Raw genomic sequence first — 12,361 nt, forward strand, 5'->3', positions numbered from 1 at the left:
GATGTGCTGTATGTAATAGATAGCTATTTTTAGAAGGCAAGAGAGGGCTTCTGGTTGCATGAACAGGGAGTGATGTAGGTATGTTAGTGACAGACGGACTGGAGGATATGGGTGTCGAGAGTTATATAAGCAGCAGTGACATTAATATAAAAGGTAAAAAAACAGTAATGTTTCAGCAGTAAAATATTATCCACAAGTAGACGTTCAACAAACATTAGGCAGAATAACCAGTAGATAGCATCTATGTGCAGTGGCACAAAACTAATCGGCAACAATATCAGTTATACAGCTTTTAACAAGCAGTCGCCAACAGTAAAGACAGTGATATCAGTTACACAGCAACTATATGCAGTCACAACCTGAATACACAGATGTAGCAGCATAACACAAGTAAACTTAATTTGAATAACCCTCATATATGCAGTTGTAACAAAATGTTTGTTACAGCATCAGCTGAAAACATACAACAATAATAGGCAGAGTGGAAAAACAATAGTATGGTTGCACTAGGCAGACTAAAATGATCTGCCAATGTGATAATTAATCTGTAACAGCGAATCCAGTTAAAAAAAACTACTGTAAATGCCTAGTACAGACAACAGTTTGGGAAATAATGGATATGTAGTGTTTAGTCTGATTCACAGTGATAGTCGCCTGGGTACACACACAATCTTCCTGCAGAGTTTAACGTTTAGCAAAAGTAAAATTAAATAAGATATCCTATGACTTATGCAGAGTAGGCAACTGTTGTACATCTTTGAAGAACAGACATCATCAATAGCTCTATGTATTCAGTCAGTGGACATTGACTTAGGCCACATTTTCTTTGCTCTCCAGGCAAAAGAGCCTTTAGTAAAACAGCACTGGTTTCCTGAAAATGCCTACTGAGTAACCCACTCATCCAGCTGGTTAGACCTTGCATCTTTGCAGGTCATCATGCCTGTGCCAACACTGGTGCACAAAGTAGGTGATCCCTATCAGGGAAAACAGATGGTCAATGATCTCCTGCTAGATGTCAATCTTCTTTCACTTAGTGCTGGCCACAACATTTTCAGTTTTTTTGGAATAAAGACTCATTCTTTCATAACTCTCTTTCTCTGCCCATGCAATAATTTCTTCCCATTTTCTTTAAATATTCCCTCTCTCTTGGAGTTTTTCCTCTCTTCATTGTCCTTTTTTTTTTTTTTTTTTTGTTCCCACTACATGGAGAGCTCCCCAGAAATATAAAAAGAGATACATATCACTGAGTGGTGCAGTATCTATTTCATTAAGCACACCAACTTCATCATCACAAGGAAATGAGACTTCTTGGATAAATTCACTGCTGCAGTAATCTGAACATATTCTTAGCATAAGGGAATTCCCTGCCATGTAAACCCAATATCCGGCCAGTCAGTACACTACAATCTCCATTCACAAGCTCAGAGGGATGTTTGGCATGCTCAGTTGGTTTTTCATTCCTACCAGTTTTGAAATGGTAAGCATTCATTTTTCTTAAATTACAATCTTTTCATCTTAGTTATTTAAATTTCAGTTTTATGTCAGTTTGATTTACTGAAGTAGATCCGAGGACACTTGCAACAAAATACATTCAGAAAAATAACAGTAATTCGATTCAGTTGTGCACATACAGCTCAATATTTCTGCTACCAATGTACTCTTCACTGGTTCTCCAGTTACTTTACTATCAGATGGCACACTTCCTATTCCCCCTTCCTACCTAGCCAAACAGGAGTCCCCAAGACTCCATTCTGGGACACCTGCTGTTCAATATCATTGCTAACAACCTCCACACATCCTGCAGCCACTCATCTCTTATACAGTATGCTGATGACTCTACACTCATCTCCTTCTCTGACAACTCTCATCTTCACACACTCAACTTAAAAACCCATTCCCTTCCACTGAAAGATGGCTTACCGAAAACTAGATCAGCTTAAGTCCAAAAAAAAAAAAAAACCATTCTCTTTCTACCAAAATCACTCTCCATTGCAAATCCATCTTTACGATTTCATCACTAAACAACACCATCATCAAAGCTGAATCTCACATTAAGCTTCTTGGTACCATAATTGACAATCAATTAAAGTCCGACCTTCACATTTAACAGTGTATCAAAAAAGAACAGATAAAAATTGGGACTTCTTTATAGGAACAAAAAATTCCTTACATCAAACTCTAAACAATCTCTGGCTCAAGCTTTCCTCCTATCCTGCCTACTGTATGTGCTCCAATCCTCCACATTAATCACCAAATTCAAACAAATTTATAATAAAATTGCTATATTTGCCACAGACCAACATTACAACTCTCACCACTGCCTTGCTCTAAACTATAATGGCTAGAATTGTTTCAACAACTTCTACTTTCACAGGTACAAATTGCACACTACATACTCAACAAACTTACTGCTTGCCACTCACTCTCTTCTATAGTATTCTACCAGACTCCAAATTGTTCACTCTGAAGGTCTGACCAACATCTCTTCAATATTTACAAACCCAATAAAAACATTGGAAAAGTCTTATATAAATAGTCAGTGTCCCAGGTATGGAACAAACTCTTCTCTAATGTAAGAAATATCACATACACAAATCATTTCAAAAAAAGAGCTAAAAATGTTCCTATCAAACTCACGGATCTGCTCCCTACCAGGAGCCTACGTAGACCCTCCCATCCCTCCTTCTCTACCTTTTATTCAATTTCTTCATTTAATTACAGCTCTAATTCTTCTAACTTTATTTCAGTCTATCAAATTGCATTACACCTGATATTCATTTGTTGCTGCAATCTATGTAAATATGTATGTCTCAATATTTCCATGATTTGTAATAACATTGGTATGTAATGTTTGTCTCAATTTTCATTGTTTATTCATCTGCCTGCTATGAACTGGTTTAGTTTTACTTCATGTTAATTGCTCTGATTTCTTTATGTTGCATCCTCTTTTTCCTCTATTGTTTTACATTTATAATTGTTTGCATTGTACTGGAGCTTTTCTCTTTGGATCTCCACTGAAAATGGGCTTCTGGCTCACTTGGATAATCCGGTTAACAAATGTCAAATAAAATAAAATAAATAAATAATATAATGAAGAAAGTCTGCATGAAATAAAAAGCACTGACTATAATAAATTGAATCTGCTGTTTGCAAAACAACAAATTGAAAAAATTCAGTACAATAAAAAAAAAGGATGAAAGAAAGAAAAGATGAAAAAATTATGATCATGGAAGAAACTAAGCTCCTTCTACCCACCAACAACATACTGCGATGATTGATGCTTTGAATCATAGCTCACAGCAAATTAAAGACATGGCTTTTTTTATTACTTAATGTTTTTTTTAACTTAATTTAACTTTTAAGTAGTAAAATTACTTGATAAACAAGAAATTATCTGAAAAAGTATATACAAATCTTTAGGTTGGCAGTATGCTCTTCTGTTGTTGCCTGTTTTTTTTTTTTTTTTTTCGATGAAAAGCAGAACTGATGAGTGTATATTGATAAACTGTTACTCATCTTAATGGTGTTATGGTGTTTACTGAACTGACAGCTTCTCATCTTTGTCTGACCTAGTAAAAACAGTCAAGGATAGAAATCAATGTCGTTATGGAACATTTCAAAATTGGTTGAGCACATCAACTAAGTAGATTCTGATATAAAAGTATGTAGGAAAAAGCTGGACAGCAAGAAAGCAGAAACAGCACATCAAGACTGAGAGAATATAATGGCAATAATACATTGACAATGTAATACATCTCTGCAGGTAGATATGAGTGGGTGATAATATACTGTTTGTACATGCAATATCATTACATTGTATGAATTATTGTGGCTGTATAAATGACATGTAAAAGCATCCTACTGGAAATGCAACCTTATGGATTAGAAATACGAACTCTGTCCACTATAATCCGTGGTACATTAAGGGCACTGGATGGAAATGTAGAAAGCACATCAAGTGACACAATGTCTCTCATGTGAAATGATATGTACATATGTGGCACTGCAACGATCAATCTGCAAGAAATGTAAGTTGTGTAGTGTGTATACTATGTAAAATGTACTTAAAACAATGCACTAATTTACTTCTATGTAGCACAATGCCAGCATGTGCATAGTCCATGTACAGTCCACAGCATACACTACTGCAAATATTTACGCAGTCAGTGACATATAAAACTCTCCATCAGATGGTATGTCTCATAAAGGATGCTATGGCTGTTGTCAAATCATGTCTGGGAGGTGTGTAAGCATCAGCATGGTAAAGTGAATATTATGCCAATCCATCATTAGAGCTGCGTTGACTGTAGCTGAATGTCTTCATCCAAATGTTCATAGGCAGCCATCGAGTTAGACTTAAGCTGGGGATATCTGTGACATAGCATGCTCATGTCAGGCATGTCAGTATGTGCTGCATGATAGCACTGATGTATCTCTGCTACCACTGGACAGCCTGCATAAGGCCCACTACTGCATGTCAGAGCTGCATCAGCATACAAGTGCTATTCATCAAGGCAACAGACCTCTTTCACAAATATATGTGAGTAAAAAGAAACACTGATGAGAGGCTATGATAAGCATTAATCCATGCAGAAGAAGCCACATTTTACAGAGTACAGTTTTATCCAAATTAGTAGTTCTGTTTTAGCTCGTAGCTCAAAAATGTTTTGAAAAAAGTCAAAATCCTAATAATGATACTCTCAAAAAATGAATACCCTTATTCCTTAAACTAATTAATTTTTACAATACTTTGGCTCAAAAAAAGAGTTTTTGATTCAACTCCCCTTGCCTTTTACAAGCTCTGTTAAAGCTCTTCACAGGAAATCAATATCTTCTTGATTTGCTTTTGCATTATGTTAAGTTTCACTTTAAAACTCTTAACAGCCTGACGATATTCTTACAAAAAAAAGGTTCAGACAACAACTACTTCATGATGTACTCATTGCACCCTGCTGCCCTAGTGTAATGCAATTAATTTATGCAAAAAAGATACATGTTAATGTGGCTCAAATTTTCATAAATTCTGCTAAATAATATTTCTTCTTAGAAGATAAAATAATTTGGCAAATCTGATCATAATTAAATTAAAAGTGATTGTTAACCAACTAAAATAAATTCAACAATTTCAAATAAAATCTATGTACCTTTTAAATTCTAAGCGCACTCTACATTCCTGTTAAAATATTTTATAGCAAATGATCAAACACTACCTGGATAAGTCACTTTTATCCATAGATGACCTCTGCTTATCTGTTACTACCCCCTTACTGACACTATACTTTTGATGTCTGATGTCTGATTGTGGTAACTACTATTACTACTACCACTAATAACAATGCTAATAGTAATAATGGTCACAGAATTGAATTTCACGTTTGTGTCTCACAAAAACACAATAATCACAGTAAAATATTTTACTCATCTATAGCAGAACAATTATAACAAATGCTTTCAGGTTAATACAGACAGCATATCTGACCAATGTGGTTTAATTGTATTAAAAGTCTGAGATTTACAAACAAGCATTAAGAAGAATGCTATTTACCTAAATCACAGTTAATAGCATTGTAAATCCAGAGTTTGGTATAAATTCACATAAAGTACTTGGGGTAGAAATTTCACTCTGTGTACATATGCAAGTTGTTATCAGTTATTGGCAGGTGCAACTTTTAGTATTAGCTGTTACCTTGTCTCCCTTAAACACCTGCATCCAGTTTCCTCAAAAAGGTGCTGTTAGAATTCACAATTGAGAGATACATTTCTCCATGAATTTGATTCCATTCAGCATGTGCACCTTTTGAACAAATAGATCTGATGTGGTCTTATAATTGTAAGTGTGTCTGAGTTACTTCTGCATTTATAGGAAGTGTTCCTGTTTTTTGTTATATAGCAGAAGGCAGTATTCCTATTTAGTATTTTGTAGAGTGTCAAATAGTAGGGGACTCTGCTTTTCACTGGTAACCACTGAAATGTAATCAAACTCCACTCATGTATCCGTGGTTCTAGTAGCTAAATAAAGAAAAGCATCTTGCTCCCTGCAGTTTGAAAATGATGCATGCTACCTGCAGAATGTGCAGAGGTTAACGGTATCTGATCATTTTATTGTGAGAATAGTACATTTCTGTCTAGTCTTTGTTGTAGTGGCAGTAAGTTTGCTCATTCATAGAAGAGTTTTAATAGCGCAAAGTGCTTTATTTACATGCCCGTTTGTTTCTTTACTATACCGATGGACGTTGATTTATTTATTTATTTACTGCACGTATGTATTTATATATGTATGTATCTATCTATTTATCCTTTGCTGACCAGGTTAGTCCCAATAGGCTACTGGCCTCTTTTCAGAGGAGATGTAAAGTGGTACTTATACTACTATCAGAAATTTGCCCAGGGCACTGGGGATCTTCACTTACTCTTTTCACTAGGTGCCTTGGGATCTTTTATACCAACCTGTGCTACCACCACTTCAAGCAGATGGGGCCTCAGTTTAATGTCTCATCTGAAGGTGACACACTCAGGAGTGCAGCACCTCCATTAGATTGCTCTGCAGTGACAGCTATTGATCAGTTGTGCCACAGATACTCCCAGTCAAATACATTGTCTTTTCTAAACTTAAGTGTAATAGCAGGTGCATTTGTTTGCTTGGAGTAGTAAAGAGCATTACAGAGAATTTTTAGGTTTACCTGTTGTTTGTTTTTGTAGCTCATGAGCATAATAAGTTGAACTTCTCTTGAAATGTTCTTTGCAGTTAGGCTAATGATCAGTCAGCATTTACTAGTAGCAATATGTATAATAGGATTACCTTCATTTGATCGACAGCCCATTTGACTGAAATCCATTTGATAGAAATTTCATTTGACTAAGTACACTTCAAGGCAAATAACAGGGATTGATCCCCCTCCCCAATGTCGTGCGACCCTAGAGTTGGCGTATATAGTTGGGGGGGTGTGGGGGGTGCAGCCACCCACATTGGGGGGTGGAAGGCACGAAGCCCCCTACATTGCTTCCTTCAAAAGAAGAAAATAACACCCCCCCAAATATATATACCAACTCCAGGGTGGCACGACCTTGAAGAGGGGGACAAATCCCTGTTATTTGCCTTGAATACTGGTTTTCAATCAAATGAACTTTTGATCAAATGAGTTTAGATCAAATGAAATTTCGATCAAATGAAGGTAACCCATATAATATTATAATAACATTACTAATCTTATGGATGCATGTGCTATGTATACATAAGCTAATATTATTGAAGTTAAGGGGGAACATTATAAAGGGCAACCTCTCCTATGTTACATTTGTAAACTATCTGACCATTTTATAAATGGCTGTCTGTTTAAGGTCTGCTGTCTGTGTAGTAAACTAAGCATATCGTGAGTGATTGCAAAACTTTGTGGTCATTTTTGCTATGGATGAACTGCTAAAACATGTGGGAAGGATGCTACCTTATTGAACGATGTTGCAGCAGTGGAGACAGATGATTAAAGGAGTAATATGATTTAGATGCCATTCAGATTGGATTACCTACACTGCAACACAGTAATGGGTTATGCATTTTAGAAAACATTGGAGATAACAAGGGTACAAGTACAAGCAGATGACCATGTGAACTCCTCTGTTATTGCCAAGTGTTAGAAAGAGGAAGAACAGGCTTAAAAAGAAGCCTAAATCCTCAGGAAAAAAAAAAAAAAAAAACAGACTGAAGGTCTTGTCACTTAACAAAATTGGTTTAAGATAGTCTAGGCAATGCATGGTAGCATTTTCCTGGCATTGGTAGCAGAATGTAGCAGAAAGATGATGCTATCTGTCTTCAAGACTCCACAATGATTTGTATTACCCATACCTACAAAGTTCCCAGTATTTCCTGTAAAATATTGATTTTTTTAACTTAAACAAAAGATTGCTATGAAATACCAAGTGGCTCATTTAAATTATGATTATGCACACACATTTGGTGTGTGTGTATGTGTGTGTGTGTGTGTGTGTGTGTGTGTGTGTGTGTGTGTGTGTGTGTGTGTGTGCGCGTGTGTTTGAACAAGGATGGTGTACTTTATTAGTGGCACCAAGTAGCACTAACACATGAGCCTCTAATGGTAGACATGGCAAAGATTATAGCAATGGGAAGGCAAGCAAAAAATTAAAAGGAATGATTCATGAAGAAAGTAACAAAGCTATATTAACCACTGAGAGCTCATTTTAGGACTGGTAATGCATCATGATTTGCTTTGTATGATTACAAATGCTGTTTAGGTTTGATATGAGAATCAGCAAGGCTTCTGGGCCATCAAAAATATATAACATATGCAGCCACCACACATTTCTTGTCTCCATTACGTGTATGTCTGATTTGTGCAAACAATGCAAAGTTAATCTGATGTCCTGAGGCACATCTTAGTGTCTGACAAAATCAACTTGCTGCATTGCCTATGCTGTCAGAAATCCGCTGTAGGAATTGCTTGAACTGATTCGTTGCTTACATCACTGTATTTAGGTTCTTTGCGTATAATCATACATGCTGTTAAATACTATGCCCAGTTTTTCTACATGACAGATTCTTCACTTTGTTTCCAGATGGTTGTTTTCGCTGTACATGCTACGAGCCTGAAAGAACAATGAAGCAGTAGTAAAGCCAAGACTGACAGAACAATAAAAGACTCCATGCTTTATGCTTTTACACTGAAGTATCTTAACATCTCATTGGTAAAATGAATGTGATTGTGTTAAGAAGCTCTTGATACAGACACTCATGTTATATAATTTTATACATACAGACAATAAAGCTGCAAATGTGCATACATTACTTCAGTGCTTATTGTAAAGTCTTATTTATGCCTGTGGAATTTCTCTGTCAAGTATCTGTTGAAGAAAAATGACATGCAAAGGTCAGATAGCTTTGAGAAAAATCTACATTGTTTGAATAACATATTGACTTTTTCAGTAATGTTAAAGTACGGATGAACAAAAGCAAGGATTAACTGGCATGTATTTAGGATTTACTGTACTAATTGTGCTGAAAAGTGATAAGGATTAATCTCAAATCATAAAATAATATATAAACACATACTTGCATAAACAAAATAATAAAAAAGAAAATATACAACTCAGTCCAAGATTTGAAACAGAAGTAAAATCACAACTGAAGCCTTAGCCATATAGCTCTCTCTCCCTCTTCCACTCTCTCTCTCTCTCTATATATATATATATATATATATATATATATATATATATATATACATATATATATATATATATATATATATATATATATATATGGATATTCATGACTGTCTCATGAAATATTAAACACTCAAAACAGCAAATGAAGAAATATCAGTAAGTTTATATTGAATCTAAAATAATTAAAAACAACAACTAACAAAACTAATATTTTTTGCAAGGGTCAAGTCCACCCCCACCCCTACCTAATTATATATTCCTACTCAGAGATCAAACAACACAGGGTAAGGTTATATTCCCTGACTGTGCTGCAACATGCTTTTACACAAACCACAGCCAGCTAACCCACCATAAAGAAGAATGTTCACCTGGGGATTTTATAAGGTAAGGTATAGGGACAGTTTTAAGGGCGCTTTAGGGTGGCCCCACCAGGAATCACAGTAGTAATGCTTGATAACGTCAAGTTTAACCCTACCCCTAACACTGATCCTACACTTTATGTTTGAAAAACCCTTTCCCCGATACTATCAACATTCAATCAAATTAGGGCTTAGTACTATGTGAGAGTGTTAGTAAAGAAACAAAACTTGTAACCGACCAGTATAATGCTCATGTAATTAAACCTTTAGAAAACATCTGATAGTAGAATAAAGTGAACATCCACATTTACAAAAATCCATATATGGTTTATTGTAAATCAACAAATACAGCAACACACACTGAAATAATCCGTTTAATATTAGATATGTTAGGTTAAGCACTTTCATCCTATTCCTGTCAGAACTTCATCAGATCCTATTAAACATAGAAAATGAAGTTGCTAAAATATAAAATCAGGGCTAAGTCACATGTCAGTTTAGCCCAATCTCAGCAGGATTACAATAAAAACTATCTAAACAGAGGCTGCAATACTAAGCAACAATATAAAACACTGTGAAAGAAACCATTATATTCTATTGAAAGCTTCAAGCATAAGTTATATGGTCTAACTGTTCTACATTATAATAAAGAATGAAAGTTAGCATTAGAACAATTAAGGTATAAAAAATAAGGAAATACAAATCTTGATCTGTACTTTAAATATCCAACATTCCAATTGTTATTATAAAGTATAAGTCAAAAAAAACAACCTGTGAAGCTTGATACACATGCTTAAAAAGGGCATAATGTATTATAACAAGACTAAAAACAAATCTGCACTAATGTACATACAATATCACATAAATGAAAATTTGCTAAAATATAACAATATGTCCTGAATTCCAAAATAATGTTCTCATACTTCAGCATTTCTAAGTCTTACGGCAGGTGTAATGGAAATATGTTCATTAAGTCCTGGAAAATTCAGAGAGTTTAACTTCAACTGCCATTTTAGTTCTCTGTATTCAATAAAATGTTCCCAGTTACCTGCCTTCTTGCCCATGGTAGCTATTTCTAAAATACCAAATACAAATTGATGAGAATTGGTACAAGTCAAGCAGTGTTTATATAATGCATTATTCATGTTTCTATTTCTATTTTGCAAAGAGCTCTGTTTTGCCTACATAAAAAGAAGGACATTTTGTGTGCTTTGCAAGGGAGATCACACCCTTGGTGAGACAATTGCCTTTGACCAAAGCAATCTCAATATTCATATAACATTCTAACATAATCTGAGGTGTTTCCAATATATGACTGCATTGATTGCATGAGCCACATTTTCTTGTTCCATAATTATTGTTATGATTAGAAGATTGTTAGTGTTTAAGAAGTTTTTTAATGTTTCCCTCAGTTTTATAAATAAAGTTAGGTTTTTCACCAACTTTACTGTAAATTTCCTCATCCATCTTAAAATACTCCAATTGTTTTTAACAAAGTCATTTTGATTGTTGTTTTCAATTAACAATGCCCATGAGAGGTTTTACATAGTGGTATCTGCATTTTTTCATGTGAATGGAATTAAAATATATCAGTACAGGTTGTTCTGTGTTTATTAAAGGGGAATATTTCTTACCCCAACTATGGAGAACTTTTTTTGCTACATTTTTTAATAAGGTAGCAGGATAGCCTTTCTCCAAGATCATATTGTAGATGATGTTAAGTTCTTCTCTAAATAAATCTAAATTAAAGCACATCCTTACTGCTCTGATTAACTGGCCTTTAAACAAGTTTTTCTTAATATAAATGGATGAATACTATGAAAATGTAGATATGAATTGGAAATAGTCGGTTTTCTATAGTCATTTCAAAACTATTTGTGTTAATGTTTTTATTCATCTTCACATCCAACTAGTTCACACTATTGCAACCAATTTAATGTGTGAACTTTAAAAAATTCTGTGGTATTACTAATATAAAAAACAAAGTCCACAATAATTTCAGGGGGGGCCTATCCAGAAACTAAACATATCAGCAAGGTACCTGGAATAAAATTTCCAGTTTGCACTGGAGGATGAATTCTAAATATATTTTTGTTCCCAGCTATATATAACTAGATTTCTGTATACAGGTGCACAGACCACACCAATGGCCACTCTATTAAGTTGTCTAAAGTACTGTCCTTCGAAGAAAATGAAATTATTGTTTAGTATCAATTCTATTAGACGTACAAGGAGTTTAATAAGCCTGTTGTCTAAATTTGCAAGTTTTAATAATGCTAAATAAAAATATTCAAGCCCTTCAGAGTAGGAGAGTAGAAGATGGACTTTTGTTAGTAGGCAAAATTTATCTAACTGTCTTTCTATCTTGTTATCTAGTTACCTATTTATTTATTTATGTATTCTTACAGCAGAAGTAACCAGCCTTCAGGCAGCCTGTAAATGGTTACTCAGCCAGGCACCTGCTTGCAATTGTTTCATTTCCCACGCCTCTGCCTACATCTACTAAGGGTACCCGAACTTGTCAGGAATTTTAGATCTATGGGTAGACATATAAAAGCTCTTATTGGCCATTAGCCTAGTACATACCTATGAACCTAAGAACCTTTAATTCAGTCTTTCAAGGATCATACTGCTTATGTTTTTGTTAGCAGGTATATCCACCATAGAGTTCAAGCCTTGACCCTACCCATATCAGAAAGCACTTGACAGTCCAGATTACCCATTGTGACGAATCCTAGCTATTACTATCCGACAAATACACCAAACATCAACACCATAAATGTCGATGCAATAATGTCAAAAATGCCTATGTTGACATCCAGCTAAGC

This window comes from Protopterus annectens, chromosome 3.part0, assembly GCF_019279795.1.
Source record: "Protopterus annectens isolate FY-2018-M chromosome 3.part0, PAN1.0, whole genome shotgun sequence".
Taxonomy (NCBI): Eukaryota; Metazoa; Chordata; order Ceratodontiformes; family Protopteridae; genus Protopterus; species Protopterus annectens.